Here is an 18,099-nt window from a genome sequence, read left to right as displayed (position 1 = left end):
ATCATGCCGAATTCTTTTGATATGAAGAGTGATCCCTTGTTTTAATACAATTCATAGGAAATAGTTATATCTTGAATTAACAATTAGCAAAAAAGACAAATAATTTTCACTTATTGATAAGATTCAATTCGTTAGCTTCTAAAAATACTGTTTTTAAAAAAATGAAGTCAAGCACGAGGTTATTTGTGCATAATATTGTTTCTCATATTATTTTGTCATAGGATACAAATTTATGATGCATTTCTTTTACATGTGAAGCTAACTTTCTTTTTGCTCAAGTATATGATTGATTTGGAATCAAAATATAGAGTTGAAAAACGATCCTCCACACATGTATATTACATTGTATAGACAGAATTTATCAATAACCACTTAAAGATGGTTCAACTTTTCACTTAGTTTTTTTATGTGCTTATTTGAGGGGAAAATTACACAAATTATTAAGTTAGCAAAACGTGTCAAAATGATATAATTCAGCCTCATTTTTAGGTGTTTAAATAATATAATTCTTAACTAAAATAGCTAAATAAAAAAATGCGTCAACGATAAGTATCTATCTATGAGTTCTTTACTATACATGTATATCACATAACTATTTTCATGGATATACATGACACAACTATATGTCAACTACATTTTATAAATAAATATATACTTATATGTTACCATTTTTCTACTGTGCCTCCCCTCAGTTGTACACACGTTGCAACAGGGCGAATCCTCAATTCCTTCACAGAGTTTAAGTTCACCATCCACTAAACCATTCGTGCTATCCTCCAATTCCAGAACCATATCTTCAGATGTAAGGTCTTCAACCTCATTACATCTCCTCGCATGAATCACAAGCTAAACAATCCCCACCATCCGCTTTCTCCCCACAACATTGGCAAGCACATCTTTTATTTACACCATAGGTCTCTGCTTGTTCCATTTTAGCAACTAACTGTCAACATCAAAAAGAAAAGAAAACATAGTAAACTTGAATTTTAATACTTAAATATATCTGCAGTTTCAAGTTGTAGAAAGAAATAAAATACAATGCCAAGGCAATCCCTCAGATTTTTTACTTTGTGGGTTTCATAGAGTAGATATCAAGTTGCAACACTGAGTCCAGCCAAAAGCAAGAATTTTTTGACTTTATACTTTCATATTTAAACTAAGAGATAATTCCAATGATGTGGTCCTCAAGGTTTGAAAGCAAAATAAGTATACGACAAGCTTTTTATTTAAAATGGTGGTGTTCAAGCCAGTTGCACACACCTCGACTATTCCATTAGGTACTACCTTAAGCTAGCACAGGTACACTCAGCACCGATGCTTAAACGCATGAAAAGAAATCACCTAACGTAATTTTGGTGCTGCTGGAATTTGAACTTTCTAGGAGCTTGGTAACATTATTTGCCTGAGTGGTTCCCCAAGAAATCTGGAATAACTGCAAGTACTTGGTTGGTGACATGCACTTGCCAGTTGCCACAACCAAATTTCCAGAGAACAACCAAAATGACCAATAGTCTACCACTAAAACAGAAACACAAAAGCATGACGGAAAAGAAGACTTGCCTCCACTTTTGCATCTTCAGCGTTTACATGCACTGAACCACTCAACTAAAGCGGTAACAGGTTAAAATCATAGTAAATTTTACCAGCATTTGTGTGCAAAAGACGGAAGCAGCTCAATGAACCAAGTGTTAGTAAGAAACCACATACCTGAGCTCGGAAACAACCCTTTGATATTTCTGAAAGACTGTAACAAACTCAATTTTCAACACAAACACTGATATATATATTGTTATTACGGAATACAAGTTACAACGTATAATACCCACAACAAAGTAACAACACACTAATTATAGATAGATAACATAGAAGAGGGTAACTAGAAGGGGATGAGATTCTAGACCATAGAAAGGAGATGAGAGGATCAGAAAGCCAAAGCTTCACATAATTTGCATAAACCTATTTTGTTCTCCCAAGTCTCTATTTATCAACCCGGATCCCACACATAGCCTTTTAATTCGGCTTTGGGCTGCTTTGTCAATACTGGTCTAGGCCCATTCATAACAAAGACTCCTTGAAACAGAAATCATTTCACTACCAACTTCATTAAGCTTAGTCCACATCTGCAAATAATTCAGGATGAAGATACATGAATTAGAACTATCTCCGGCACACAAAATAGGACAATCCATGCAAATTCAAGTCCCACGTTAGTCGTTCAAACCATCCATTGTGTAATTATATTACAACTATTAAAAAATGCTTCATCATCAATGTGTTGCTTCAGATAAAGGTAGAACCATAGACAATGGAACAATCTTCCTACACGTATCATTCAAAGAATGAGAGTTATTTACATGTGTACAAGCAAGTCTAAGGAAACAAAATCAGAAGCAAATTTATCTAAGGAAACAAAATCAGAAGCAAATCTATCTACGGAAACAAAATCAGAAAATCCCTCAATATATTCTATTCATGATTATGCCCAGTTTTGTAAACAACGGGACATGGTCCCATGAACTAGCTCAAAAGCTGACTCAACTCGTTTATTAACCCTTTAACCTAATGAGATGCGATGGTGTTTTGCAAATTGACATGACTTACAATCCAATGAAGAAATATTTTGAAACAGAGAACAAAGTTTCTTCAACATAGGTAAAGAAGGATGACTCAATCGACAATGTGCTTCAAATGGAGACACAACACTAGAGCAGGCAACGGATCGAGATTCACACTCATCAAGGATGTAGAGATCATCGGAGGCAAATTTTGGTAGATCTAATATATGTTGCGCGGACTCTTCATATTTGCAGGCGAACTCGTCTCGACGCGACACTGGTGCAGGTGTGGGTGCGGGGTGTGTGTCGGATTCGGTCAATCCGATCCGGACACTTTGACCGAAGCCGAGAAAAGATTTGGGGAAGAATAAATCAGTTTTCGGCGACGTAAAGAGGAAAAAGCTTGAAAAAGTACAGAGAATAGAAGAAAGAAGAGAAAATTAGTTTCCGGCTCCGACGACGCGACGTAAAGAAGACAAAGTTGAAAAAGTAAAGAGAAGAGAAGAAAGAAGAGTTTTTTCTTCAAAAAGTAAAGGAAATAGAGAGTCTTTTGGGAAAATGCATAAATACCCCTTCAGCCAATGCCCAAAATCCCAGAGACACACCTAACCTTTACTAAGGTCCTATTACCCCCAAACTTATTTTATATGTAATATTCTACCCCTTTTTGGCCTACGTGGCACTATCTTGGGGGCCCAACGCAAGTTGACAAAATTTTCAAGGATAGTGCCACGTAGGCCGAAAAAGGGTAGAATATTATAGATAAATTAAGTTCGGGGGTAATAGGACCTTACTAAAGGTTAGGTGTGTCTCTGTGATTTCGGGTATAGGCTGAGGAGGTAATTATGCATTTTCCCAAGTCTTTTTTTTAATCTTTTTTGAAAATATATGTACACAATACATATACCCTTGAAAAAAGGAAAGATAAAAAAGTCTTCAAGTAAAGTAGTGTCAGAAAAAGAAACATCCCATCAGCCATCAACTATAAAGTTTTTTCAGTTGGAAATAGAGAAAATGGCCAAATGACCTCCCAATCTATAATCGGATTTTCCAACTACACACTTATACTTTACAGGGGTCCTATTACCCCCCTAAGCTATTTTAAAATGGAATTATTTCCTCCTTGAAATGGAATTACCAGGCATCTGTTTTGTGGTGAAATACATGCACTTGACACATGTAGTTCATCATTTAATGAATATTTTTTTTAAAAAATGTCTCCTCCTTCCTCTTTCTTTCTTCCCCAATCATTTCTTCAACCCTAACTATACTAAACACCATTTTTTACCTCAATAAAATTATATATCTTTAACATTTTATAAAAACAAAAATTCAACTCACCTTTTCATCTACTCTGAATCTCTAAAGTCTAGAAGATAGCGATTCTAATTAATCAAATCTTTCATCCAACTAATTCAACAATTTTCCACATTTTTTTACATTTCGTTTGATTTTCTTCCTTGACAATTTCAGATACACATTAAATGGGTCATGAACATTCGAGATCAAATTCATCCCTTGAAGATTCCGCCGACAACTCAAAATAATCGCGGATGAGAAGACCAATTTGTAACACCAATTTGAGAAACCTCTCTCTCTTCCCCATTCTTTATTATTTCTCCCTCTAAAATTTTCATGATTAATTTATAATTTGAGTTTTTGATTTTGATTCTTCATGGATTTTAGGAGAACATGTAGGATCCTTCTTTCAAAATGTAGAAGAAATTGTTTTGTTTTAGTTTCTTTTATTAAGTTTGAAAATATGTTTTAAATATACAATTACTTCACTTTGATTTTGTTACTCTTGAATCCATCACTTTAAAAAAAAATTAATTAATGGGTATGTGCTTTTTTTAAAAAATAAATTAATTTGTTAGATATGTTCTAAATAAGTTTATTGAAAAATTATTTATTCATTAAATGCATTGTTGTTGATAATTTTTATTTCAAACATCCATTGAAAAAGCTTAAACAATGATAATGATGAAAAATGTTGTATAGATAAATAAGAAGAAAGAGAAAGAAAATTATAAAAAAACGAAAATTAAAAAAAATAAATAGGCAACTCAAATACACTCTCCATGCCAACTCAGCACTTAAGGGTTATTTATTCCATTTTAAAGTAATTCAGGGGGGTTAATTGAACTCCCGTGGAGAATAAGTGTGTAGTTGAAAATCCGGTAATAGATTGGGGCATCATTTGACCATTTTCGACATTGGTGCGGGTGCGGGGTGATGTCGGATTCGATCAATCCGATCCGGACACTTTGACTGAAGCCGAGAAAAGATTTGAGGGAGAAAAATCAGTTTCCAGCGACGTAAAGAGGACAAAGCTTGAAAAAGTATAGAGAATAGAAGAAAGAAGAGAAAATCAGTTTCCGGCTCTGGCGACGCGACGTAAAGAAGACAAAGTTGAAAAAGTAAAGAGAAGAGAAGAAAGAAGAGTTTTTTCTTCAAAAAGTAAAGGAAATAGAGAGTTTTTTTATAATCTTTCTTGAAAATATATGTACACAATACATATACCCTTGAAAAAAGGAAAGATAAAAAATTCTTCAAGTAAAGTAGTGTCAGAAAAAGAAACATCCCATCAACCATCAACTATAAAGTTTTTTCAGTTGGAAATAGAGAAAATGGCCAAATGACCCCCCAATCTATAATCGGATTTCCAACTACACACTTATACTTTACAGGGGTCCTATTACCCCCCTGAGCTATTTTAAAATGGAATTATTTCCTCTCTGAAATGACATTACCAGGCATCTGTCTTGTGGTGAAATACATGCACTTGACACATGTATTTCATCATTTAATGAATATTTTTTTAAAAAAAAGTCTCCTCCTTCCTCTTTCTTTCTTCCCCAATCATTTCTTCAACCTTAACTATACTAAACACCATTTTTTACCTCAATAAAATTATATATCTTTAACATTTTATAAAAACAAAAATTCAACTCACCTTTTCATCTACTCTGAATCTCTAAATTCTAGAAGATAGCAATCTTAATTAATCAAATCTTTCATCCAACTAATTCAACAATTTTCCACATTTTTTTACATTTCGTTCGATTTTCTTCCTTGACAATATCAGATACACATTAAATGGGTCATGAACATTCGAGATCAAATTCATCCCTTGAAGATTCCGCCGACAACTCAAAATAATCGCGGATGAGAAGACCAATTTGTAACACCAATTTGAGAAACCTCTCTCTCTTCCCCATTCTTTATTATTTCTCCCTCTAAAATTTTCATGATTAATTTATAATTTGAGTTTTTGATTTTGATTCTTCATGGATTTTAGGAGAACATGTAGGATCCTTCTTTCAAAATATAGAAGAAATTGTTTTGTTTTAGTTTCTTTTATTAAGTTTGAAAATATGTTTTAAATATACAATTACTTCACTTTGATTTTGTTACTCTTGAATCCATCACTTTAAAAAAAAATTAATTAATGGGTATGTTTTTTTTAAAAAATAAATTTAATTTGTTAGATATGTTCTAAATAAGTTTATTGAAAAATTATTTATTCATTAAATGCATTGTTGTTGATAATTTTTATTTCAAACATCCATTGAAAAGCTTCAACAATGATAATGATGAAAAATGTTGTATAGATAAATAAGAAGAAAGAGAAAGAAAATTAGAAAAAAACAAAAATTAAAAAAAAAAAATAGGCAACTCACTCTCTCAAAGAGAGTGAAATACACTCTCCATGCCAACTCAGCACTTAAGGGTTATTTATTCCATTTTAAAGTAATTCAGGGGGATAATAGAACTCCCGTGGAGAATAAGTGTGTAGTTGAAAATCCGGTAATAGGTTGGGTGGTCATTTGACCATTTACGATACTGGTGCGGGTGCGGGGTGCGTGTCGGATTCGGTCAATCCGATCCGGACACTTTGACCGAGGCCGAGAAAAAATTTGAGGAAGAAAAAATCAGTTTCCGACTCCAGCGACGCGACGTAAAGAAGACAAAGTTGAAAAAGTTTAGAGAAGAGAAGAAAGAAGAGTTTTTTCTTCAAAAAGTAAAGGAAATAGAGAGTCTTTTTTTTTTAATCTTTCTAGAAAATATATGTACACAATACATATACCCTTGAAAAAAGGAAAGATCAAAAAGTCTTCAAGTAAAGTAGTGTCAGAAAAAGAAACTTCCTATCAGCTATCAACTATAAAGTTTTTTCAGTTGGAAATATTTTATATATATATATTTCTTATTTAATTTTTTGACAATCAATTTTAAAATAATGATGGAGATATCTAAAAAAATTTAACTTCATACTTCTTATTTAATTGTTTAGCATTCAGTTTTTGAATTTTAAAATTTTAATTGTCAAAATAAAATATTAATTTTACGTAAATAAAAGCAAATAAGATATTTATTTAACGTAAACTAAACAATAGTTAGTGTTTTTTTTAAAAGAAATAATTTTAATTTAAAAATTTTTCAATTTGTTTAGAAGTAGGAGTGTAATGGGAAATCTTAAAACTCCCTATTTAGTTGGATAATTACTTTTTTTTTTTCAAAATAACGATCAAAATGTCCTATTTAGGTCGATGTTTTTTATATTATTATTATTATTATAATTGTTGTTTTTGTTATTATTATTATTATTATTATTATTATATTATTATTATTATTATTTTTTAAATTAAATTTTAATTGTCAGAATAAAAATAATTTTAAGAAAATAAAACAAAGAAGAAATTTTCACGTAAACTAAACAGATTGTTTAGTTAGTATGTTTTTTTAGAGAAATAATTTAAATAATTTTAATTTTAATTTTTTTTCAATTTGTTTATAAGTAGGACTAAAAATGAGAAGTTTTAATTTTTAAAACTCCCTATTTAGTTGGATAATTACTTTATTTTTTTTATAAAAAAGAAATATTAAAACGCCCTATTTAGGTGATGTGTTTTTATATTATTATTATTATTATTATTATTATTGTTATTATTGGTTGAATTTTTTAATTTTCTAAAAAAAAATATTTATTTTAAAATGTAAATAAGAAAAAGTCTGATATAAAACTTAAAATATTAAATATTATTTAAATGATCAATTTTGAAAGAAATTTACAGGGGTTTATAATTTAAGGACTTATTAGATGTTAATTTTAAATAATAAATTTTAACTAATTTAAAATATTTTTCACAAAAAAAAAGGGAATCAAACACACACAAACGTTAATCACCATATTTAAGTTATTATTTAATCGTAGAGTATTAAATAAAAAGGTTACGTAAAGGTAATTAAATTTCTCTTTCCACAAAAAATGGAATCTAACAAGTTACAACTGCATATTTTTAGAACAATTTTAATTATTATATTATTATAATTGTTGTTGTTGGTTCTTATTATTCTTATTATTATTATTATTATTAATAATTATTGTTATTGTTATTGTTATTGTTATTATTATTCTTATTGTTATTGTTATGTTATTGTTATTATTATAATTGTTGTTATTGTTATTGTTATTGTTATTGTTATTGTTATTGTTATTTTTATTATTATTCTTATTCTTATTGTTATGTTATTGTTATTATTATTGTTATTGTTATTGTTATTGTTATTGTTATGTTATTGTTATTGTTATGTTATTGTTATTATTGTTATTGTTATTGTTATTGTTATGTTATTGTTATTATTGTTATTGTTATTATTATTATTATTATTATTATTATTATTATTATTATTATTAATATTATTAATCATTATTGTTATTGTTATTGTTATTGTTATTGTTATTTTTATTATTATTCTTATTCTTATTGTTATGTTATTGTTATTATTGTTATTGTTATTGTTATTATTGTTATTGTTATTGTTATGTTAATGTTATTATTGTTATTGTTATTGTTATTGTTATTATTGTTATTGTTATTGTTATTGTTATTGTTATTATTATTGGTTGAATTTTTTTATTTTCTAAAAAAAAATATTTTATTTTAAAATGTAAATAAGAAAAAATCTGATATAAAACTTAAAATATTAAATATTATTTAAATGATCAATTTTGAAAGAAATTTACAGGGGTTTATAATTTAAGGACTTATTAGATGTTAATTTTAAATAATAAAGTTTAACTAATTTAAAATATTTTTCACATAAAAAGGGAATCAAACGCACACAAACGTTAATCACCGTATTTAAGTTATTATTTAATCGTAGAGTATTAAATAAAAAGGTTACGTAAAGGTAATTAAATTTCTCTTTCCACAAAAAATGGAATCTAACACGTTACAACTGCATATTTTTAGAACAATTTTAATTATTATTTAAAAAAAAAAACCTTATATACTTTATCAACTTGTGGAGTATTGGGAAGTTTTAAAATGACACGTGTCATTTTAAATAATTATTTAGTAAAAAATATTTTTTATAATTAATTATTTTAATTAATAACAATTATTGTTTTTTGTGGTGCTGACACATAAGCGTTATCAACTCTCCTTTTATATATATATATATATATATATATATATATATATATAGAGAGAGAGAGAGAGAGAGAGAGAGATCTAAAGAGAAAATGAAATGAAGAAATATTACAATTTACATGTATAAAGAAAATAGGAAAAGAGACGTTAGAAAAGGAGAGAAGGGAACAATATTTTGAAAGATAAATATTTTGTCCATATAAATAGGACGAGTTGGATTGAAAAATGGGATCTAAAAATATTATAGAGATTTTTATTTGAAAGGTGCTTTATGTGTAAATATATACTTGCATGAATTAATTACTGATTAATATTACTATTATTATGTAAATATTTTTAAATACATGCTAATAATTTACATAAATTTGAATCGAATTCTAATTTGGATTAATTTTTTTATTTAATTTTGGATTAATATTTATATTGATTGATTTCTTGTTTTGGTTTCAGATTCTAGAAAAAAGAAGGGAGAAATCGAAAAAATCAAATTATATATATAAAATTGCAAATATAACTTTGATTATGTTTCTAATTATTGACATAACCAAATAATCGAACTGAAAAAATTCAAATCGAAAAGAGAAAAATCAAACCAAACCAAATCAAGTTTCACGCACAATATCATATCCAGATCAAGGATCATGTCTCTCTAGATCACTTAATTCTTCCTATCAATACAAGCGCTTTAAGGATCTCGTCTTACTAGATCTTTTGATTCTTTCTATCATTACAAGCTTCAAACTATCGAAATACTAGAAATATATATAGATATATATAGTTTCACGCACAATATCATATCCAGATCAAGGATCATGTCTCGCTAGATCACTTAATTCTTCCTATCAATACAAGCGTTTTAAGGATCCCGTCTTACTAAATCTTTTGATTCTTTCAATCAATAAAAACTTCAAACTATCAAAATACTAGAAATATTAAATATATAGTTTCACGCACAATATCATATCCAGATCAAGGATCATGTCTCGCTAGATCACTTAATTCTTCCTATCAAATACAAGCGCATCAAGGATCCCGTCTTACTAAATCTTTTGATTCTTTCAATCAATACAAACTTTGAACTATTGAAATACTAGAAGTATATATAGATATATATAGTTTCACGCACAATATCATATCCAGATCAAGGATCATGTCTCGCTAGATCACTTAATCCTTCATATCAATACAAGCGCTTTAAGGATCCCGTCTTACTAATCTTTTGATTCTTTCTATCATTATAAGCTTCGAACTATTGAAATACTAGAAATATATATATATATCATATCCAGATCAAGGATCATGTCTCGTAGATAAAAACATTTTATCCAAACGATCTCACATAAATTAAAATTAGATAAAATAATTTTATTTCTATTAGAACTATAAAAACAATTCAAATTAAAATAGTAAAAATATATGTACACAATACATACACCCCTCTTGAAAAAAGAAAAACTCAAAAAGTCTTCCGAGTAGAGTAAGATAAAAAAGATGACATCCCATAAACCATCAACTAGTCCAAAAATCTTTCCATTGTCACCAACTTTTCCCTCCTAAAACCAAAATCTTTTCATTTTCCAATAGAGTAGTTTCTTGACTTTCTTCTTTGTTTTTTTATTCAAGTTCATTGTAGACCAAAAAAAAATTCATCTTCCTTTGTTTAACAAGATGGCATCAAGTAGTCAAAAAGGAAAACATTTTATGAGACCTACAAAAAGTGTAGGAGTAGATTTTGATGATAAACCTCTATGGAATCATGTGAAAGTTATTTCGATTGCTCCAAATGGGGGTGGGAATAGAACATGGTCTTGTAACTATTGCAATAAAATAGTTACGGGATCATATAATAGGGTGAAAGCACATCTTTTGAGATTATCGGGTCATGGTGTTCAAATATGTAAAGAAAGTAGTGGTGATATATATGCAACTTTGAAGATGGAGCATGAACAAGCCGAAAGAAAAAGAACCGTTGTTCAAGTTGATGCAAGAAACAAAGCTGATTATATATCACTTCCGGAGGGGACTGATTTAATTCAACAAAAAAAGAGAAAGAGTTCGAGTAGTGGAGCTATAGGAAAATCATTCGGCATCTATGAGAGAAATACGGCCGACAAATTAGCCGCTAGGATGTTCTACGCATCAGGTTTATCGTTCAACTTTGCAAACTCTCCTTATTTTAAAAAATATTCTAAGTTTCTAGCCGAAAATTCCATTCCCGGTTATATTCCCCCATCATATAATAGATTGAGGACAACTCTTTTAGCTCAAGAAAAAACACATATTGATAGAAAGTTGCAACCAATTAAAGGTACATGGAAAAAGAAAGGATTGTCGATTTGTTCGGATGGATGGTCCGATACTAAAAGACGACCTTTGATCAATATAATGGCATCATCTAGTGGAGGTCCAATGTTTTTAAATTCAATCAATTCTAGTGGAATCGTAAAAGATGGTGAATATATTGCTAACTTATTTATTGAAGCAATAGAAAATGTAGGTTCAAACAATGTTGTTCAAGTTATTACGGATAATGCAAGTAATATGAAACTTGCCGGTACTATTGTGGAGCAAAAATATCCTCATATATTTTGGACTCCTTGTGTTGTTCATTGTTTGAATCTAGCTTTGAAAAGTATGTGCCAACCTTCGGAAAAATCACCTCACTTTACTAATTGTAAATGGATTTTAGAGTTACTTAGTGAAGTGAGTAATTTGAAGAACTTTGTTGTGAACCATGACTTGGCACATGCACTTTTTCAAAAATATTCGGATTTGTGTTTGTTGAAGGTTGGTGAAACAAGATTTGCCTCACACATCATTATGACCACCCGAATTCGCAAAGTGAAATCTTCTTTGGAGAAAATGGTCATGGATGATGAATGGAAGAATTATGAGGGGGATAAGGGAATTGAAGCCAAAACACGTGAAATAAAATCCCTTATAATGAATGATGAAAAATGGGATAGTATTGATTATTTCTTGAAATTTACAGAGTCAATTGTCGATATGCTAAGAAATGTCGATATTGATGGTCCAAAATTACATCTCATCTATGATATGTGGGACTCAATGATTGAGAAGGTCAAGAAAGTCATCTTTGAGCATGAGGGGAAAGATCTCATTTCCGGTCAATCAATTTTTTTTGATACTATTCATGATATTCTTGTGGCTAGGTGGAACAAAAGTAACACACCTCTACATATTATGGCACATTCTTTGGTTCCCAAATATTATCATGAATCATGGCTTCAAGGAGAGAATGGAATTCGAAAGCTGGCTCCTAATGAAGATAGTGAAATTTCATTGAATAGAGTCAAGTGCTTTCAAAGGTACTTTAAAGATTCTAATGAAATGAAACAAGTCTCATTGGAGTATGGATCCTTTTGTAGTAGAAGTGGCTATTTTAGTGAGCCTCACGTGATTGAGGCTATGATGTATGAAGATTCTCTTTCTTGGTGGGCAAATCATGGGGTCTCGGCTCCACTTTTGCAACAATTAGCTTACAAGTTGCTTACTCAACCGGCTTCTTCCTCTTGTTGTGAAAGAAATTGGAGTACATATTCTTTGATTCACAATATCAAGAGAAATAAGTTAGCAACTTCAAGACCCGAAGATTTAGTGTTTGTACATTATAATCTCCGGTTGTTGTCTCGCAAGAAAGAGAAATATATAAATAGGCCAAGCAAATATTGGGATGTTGGTATGTCTATATTTTCTTCAATTATTTAGTTTAAATGATGTTTTTTTCTTTTTATATAAAATCTTCTAACATATTTATTCTTTTTAATTTATTTTAGGTGGAGATCAATTTGATATTGATGAGACAACTAATGATCTAACCGAGCTTTCAATAGATGAACCTCAAATTGAAGGTGTGATATTTGAGGAAGAGTTTGAAGATTTGGAAGAAGTTGAAAAAGATGTGGAAGAGATAGCTAACTTAATTAAATAACTTGATAATTGACAATATTTTGTTGTTATGTTAATTTTAAGTTATGGATTAAGTTGAGACAATCTCTTGATTTTTGTTAAATAGTATGTTTTACACTTTTACTTGGTGTATTGAATATTGATTAGTAATTATGAATATCTAAATTGTGGATAATTATCTTGTGTATATCTTAAATTTTAATAATTGCAGTATTTTTACTTTCACTTTGTTTCAAGAGACGAGATACTATCCATGTTCTAAGGTTAGTTCTTCTTTTCAATTTTTATTGATTCTTTTAGTTATATTTATTCTATTGTAATTTGTAAATGCTTTTAATGTTTAGTTTCTATTTTGTTGTGTCTTTGTAGGAAGAATGGAAGAGTAATCTCATCTTGAAGAATGGAAGATTGAATTCTACAAAATACATGTAAGTTTATCACAACATATTTTTCAAATTTAGAATATCTTCATAACTATATTTTTATAATATTGAAAAATTTTAGCCGTATCCCCGCACCCGTATCCATACTCGAATTCGTGCCCACGAATCTTAAAATTTGAATTTTGCCGAATCCGACTCTCGGATTCGCATCCGTCTCGGATACTCGCACCCGAGTCCGAGCAACTTAGGTCCCACATTACACTCATATTTTTATTGAAAATCCCTCACCCAACTAGCCAAACTTGTGGCTCGCCCATTATAAAATTTCTCCAACGGGAGTTCCCATATGTACATTAACAGTTAATTTTATTTTATTTTTGATGAAGTACATTAACAGTTCATTTTATTTATCACAGTTTTATCAATACAACAAATTACATTGAATTTTGTAATGTTTGTCTCTCATGAAGTCAGTACAAACAGAAGCAGATCTAGGGACTATTGATTTTGATTTGAATTGCGTGTGTGTGTTGTTGTTTGATCAGTTGAATTACTTTAATATATTTGTAATTGTAAGACTTTATAAAAAAAAGTTTATTTACTCTAAAGAAAGTCTTTATATAAAGTTTCATCTAGTGTATTTCCTATGTGCAACAAAGTTCCTGGGTATGTTAGCTGTATGCTTCAATGCATGAAGTTAATGCAGCATAACAGCACAACATATGGAGTCCATAATAGATTGTATCAATACTTTAAGAGTGCCTAGGAATTGAGACATGTGGATTCCTAACCATGGAAAAAACACGAAGAATTGCAGTGAGGTTTGGAATAGAAGGTACCAGATTTTAGTATTCTTACCCAACCACTACCATTCTGAGAAGTCAAAACAGTTATATTCACTCAGTTTTCAAAATGCAACGTGAAGGTTCATAAAACTTAACACATGCACAAGCTAAAGCAGACAATGAATAATGCCAATAACAAGTATCTTAAAGCTACTCCCCGGCTGAGAGTTCATTATCAGACTCAAGAAATGAGAAACTAATCAGAGAGGATGAAAGATGGATTAAGTACATTACTCCATAATCATAATGAATGAACTTAAGAGATTCTACCTAGATTGTTAGCTAAGTCCAAGTAATACACAACATGGCTGTTTTCCTGAAACCAAAGCACAAACAGAAAATATAAAACAGTACCTGTTGAATATCTGAGTGAAAAAGGAGGGATGAGCCCTCATAAGATCCATCTTTCATCCTTGAGTGAATGCGACTAATATCAAAAAATTTGTCAGCCTTCATTCCTTCAAAATTTTCAAAGAGCACGTGACATAGCTGAGCAAACTTTTCTGATTTGACAATATCAAGAAACATGTGCTGACAGAACTCTGTAACTGTGCGACTTTTTGGCTCATCCACTGATCCATTAGGCACTGCTTTTGTTCCATTCTGGATTCCATGAGACATGGACTGTCATGGCAGAGAACCTCGGTTCCCATCTTCACAACATTTTCCAGATTCCTGAAAAAACAAGCAACAAGCTATCAAAGAACAATTAACAGCAAAGGAAATAGTGGCTTACTATTGTATATTAAGTTGTCCAGATACTTGCAACAGAAGTACCTTAGCTTCAACAGCACAACTGGCTTCTGAATGTGATGTCAGTGCCTCTTGAATACATCCTGTCAAACCACCATCACTCTCTAATGATTGAAGCATCTGCTTCAGAGCAGCACCATTCCAATTTCTAACAAGCAAATCACTGGAATCATTCAGAAGACCATGTGGTTCCATATGAGCTACACTAGCTTGCGTGCAAGAACTTTTGTTAAGAGCTGTATCTAGTGGTTCATTCATCGACTGCATAAAATCAAGCAAACCAGTTGTCTTTTTATAAGGTAAACAATTATATTAATGAAAAGGACAAAATTAACCATATACAAGTATACCAACAAGTAAAATCCTACAACACGACATATGTACAAAGAGAATACCAAAAAGTAAACCAGTTGTATATCAAAGAACAAGAGAAGTATAGTGCAAATGGACAAAGAGAAACAGGAGGAAGGAAGAAACAAGAAGAAGACCACCAACAAGTACTTAAAGGATGGAATTTGTTAATTGGAAGTTGTCACAGGGGCAGATTACTTCACCTAAATTCAGTGCCAGAGGTTAACCCACTGTGTGGCAGTCAAGTCCCACACTTAACTCAGCCTGTTCGCAGCCTATTCTGCCTAACGTTTAACAATGCTTCCTGTTTTGCCTTAGATTATTTTTCGATTCTTAGCACTGAAATGCACACAAGAAATACGGGCAAACCCAACCCTTACATTAATATTCAAAACAATACAAAGCAACTCACTCGTTAGGATAACAATTCTATCCCAACTTCGACTTCGACTTGAGGCACAATCACAAGTCGATTGCTGCCTTTGACACTATTCAAAACCCTCACGTTTTTTCTAAGTGTCTAGTGAAATTCAAGACTTAATTCTTCCCTCTTTCACTCTCTAATTCGTCCAACACCATTTATAGACCATGTGGCGGCCTTGTGTTTTACATTGCATAGCTTTGTGACACATGTCTTACACTTGTCATGCTAAGAGGCCACTAAATTAAACTTCAGTTGATATCCCCAACTGATAAGAACATTCAAATTTCGAATTCAAAAGCATTACAAGAGTTACAATGAATCTGGACAAAAACGGTTACAAAAAGGTAACCGCCGCATGTGCTTGGCATGTGATATTGGCTGACTGGATTTCGCACCTTTGCTGCCATTTCCCTCCATATTTTTGGTTCCAATGCAATGTCTAAGCGTTGTATAGTCATTGCTTGATCAAAGTCCACCCGAATCCATCCGCCTATTTTCCATGCCTGCACACTGCCAACGCCCTGCCGCTGCCTTACCTGCATTTTCCTTGGCCATGCTAACTTTTGATCCATTCGTGCCATTCATTGTTTTCTTGTTACGTTTCATTCATATTTGTCTATGCTTTAATTTAGCTCAGCTCAATTTTCCCGCACTTGACCAAATTGTGTATTTTCCATATGCCAAACTTTGCCCACAACCGAGGTCGGCCAGCGCACATGCCATGCCATGGCCTGCTGCCTTGCCAGCGCCCATGTCATGTAATGACACTGCCTTCCCAACTTTGTTTGGCATCACTAAGCCATGCTAACACTTCGCCCACCCGCACCTAGGCCCTTGACAAAGTCATTCATGCCAACCCTTTGCCGCCACCGTGCCATGTCGAGTAACCGGGTCAGGCCCCTTACAGAAATGCATCACTTAAGAGTAACTATGACATTGTCAAGATCGTGGATTAAGCCTTCAAGCAAGGCGTATTGCAGGCAGCGATGACGCAAGGCACTCTAAGAAAAAATCATCCAACAAATAGCATTTTGAAGAATCGGGATAAGTCCCAGCATGCATTTGGTGGTCAATCTAGAAAGAGAAACAACAGGAGCTTCGAAAATGTGCAAAACAGTCTACAGGATGTCCAAAAGAAGTGTTCAGCTCTATTTTACTTTTGGTGTAAACATAGTTTATTAGCTCAAACTAAAGACATCTGATGTTCTAGATTGTTTATAGGCAACAAGTATTAGCCTTGAGCTTTTAATAGATTGTAATACTTTTGAAGGGGAACTGCACTTTTGGTTGTAGTATACCTGTGGATATAGAGTAATGTTACCAGTTTCAAAAAAAATAAAAAATGGGGATAAGTCACTAGGCTCATGAGCTCCCCTTATAAGGAAGCACTACTAAACAGTAAATATATAACATAATCGTTAAAGAAAATAAACTAGGTGAATACTTCATAATAGGAAATTAGAAACTTGGGAGTAAGAAAGCTTGAAATTGTATATTTGCATCTGAACCAAAATTTGATATGTTTTTCCACCTTGATTAACATGGTTTTTACTTCATAAATCCACTTAATCACAATATATTGATTTCTCTATCAAAATCATTGTTGCTGTACATATCAAGTTTTTTCTTGTGTCGGATATTCTTTCATCTTTCCTAAATTCTGCACATTATGTTCTTTATGAATATTATATGATAAAATTTCAAAATGTAGTGTGAGTTATGCTGTCTGTATAATAGAATTTTTTACGGTACAAACTTTTATTTGAAAGAAATGTCTGTCTAATAGAAATTTCTAGAAAAATTTACAACATTTCTTTGAAATATAAGTCTGTAGCATAAAAATTTCTATTAGACAGACAACATAACTCAAACTACATTTTGAAATTTTTTCTTATAATATTCATAAATAGCATCTTTTACGTGCCGAAATTGCAGAAAACATGAACAGAAATTAAACCTTAATATAGAAGGACAAAAATGAAAACGCAAAGGAAACAAAACTAAAGAATCACAAGAATAAAATGCCAAAGACGCACATGAGATGTGCAAAAAAGAATGATCAGGGCATATTTTGAGGGCCAGAAAATACATGTCCCTAGAATCAAGGAGAAATGCCTCCATAACTTATATTCTTAAGTAAAAGTTGTATGCCTGATGATCCTAGTTAATATATGGACTTCCTTGACTTTCTAGGAAGCAGGATGTAACTGCTGCATGGCCAATTGACCATCCCTTGCAGGTCATTTGTATCTTTTTAGTACCATCTTGGTACATATTTAATAAGCCTTACCTTATAAAAAAAAAATCACAAATCTCAAGAGTCAAAGGTGGCATCATCTAAATGACGTGAAAAGAAGACAAGTTTTTTAATCAGAGGCGAATCTAAGAATTACACTTTATGGGTTCAACTTTTAAGGT

At 31.3% G+C, this 18,099-nt stretch overlaps 1 pseudogene; it reads right to left on the bottom strand.

Annotated features, from left to right (window-relative positions):
• Positions 1 to 666: 666 nt before the first annotated feature.
• On the bottom strand, positions 667 to 16,253 carry LOC125849886 (PHD finger protein EHD3-like; annotated as a pseudogene).
• Between the last annotated feature and the right edge of the window lie 1,846 nt (positions 16,254 to 18,099).

Source organism: Solanum stenotomum, unplaced genomic scaffold (assembly GCF_019186545.1).
Source record: "Solanum stenotomum isolate F172 unplaced genomic scaffold, ASM1918654v1 scaffold11252, whole genome shotgun sequence".
Classification (NCBI taxonomy): domain Eukaryota; kingdom Viridiplantae; phylum Streptophyta; class Magnoliopsida; order Solanales; family Solanaceae; genus Solanum; species Solanum stenotomum.
Note: the sequence above shows the minus strand (reverse complement) of the source record. Positions and strands in the feature narration are given on the sequence as shown.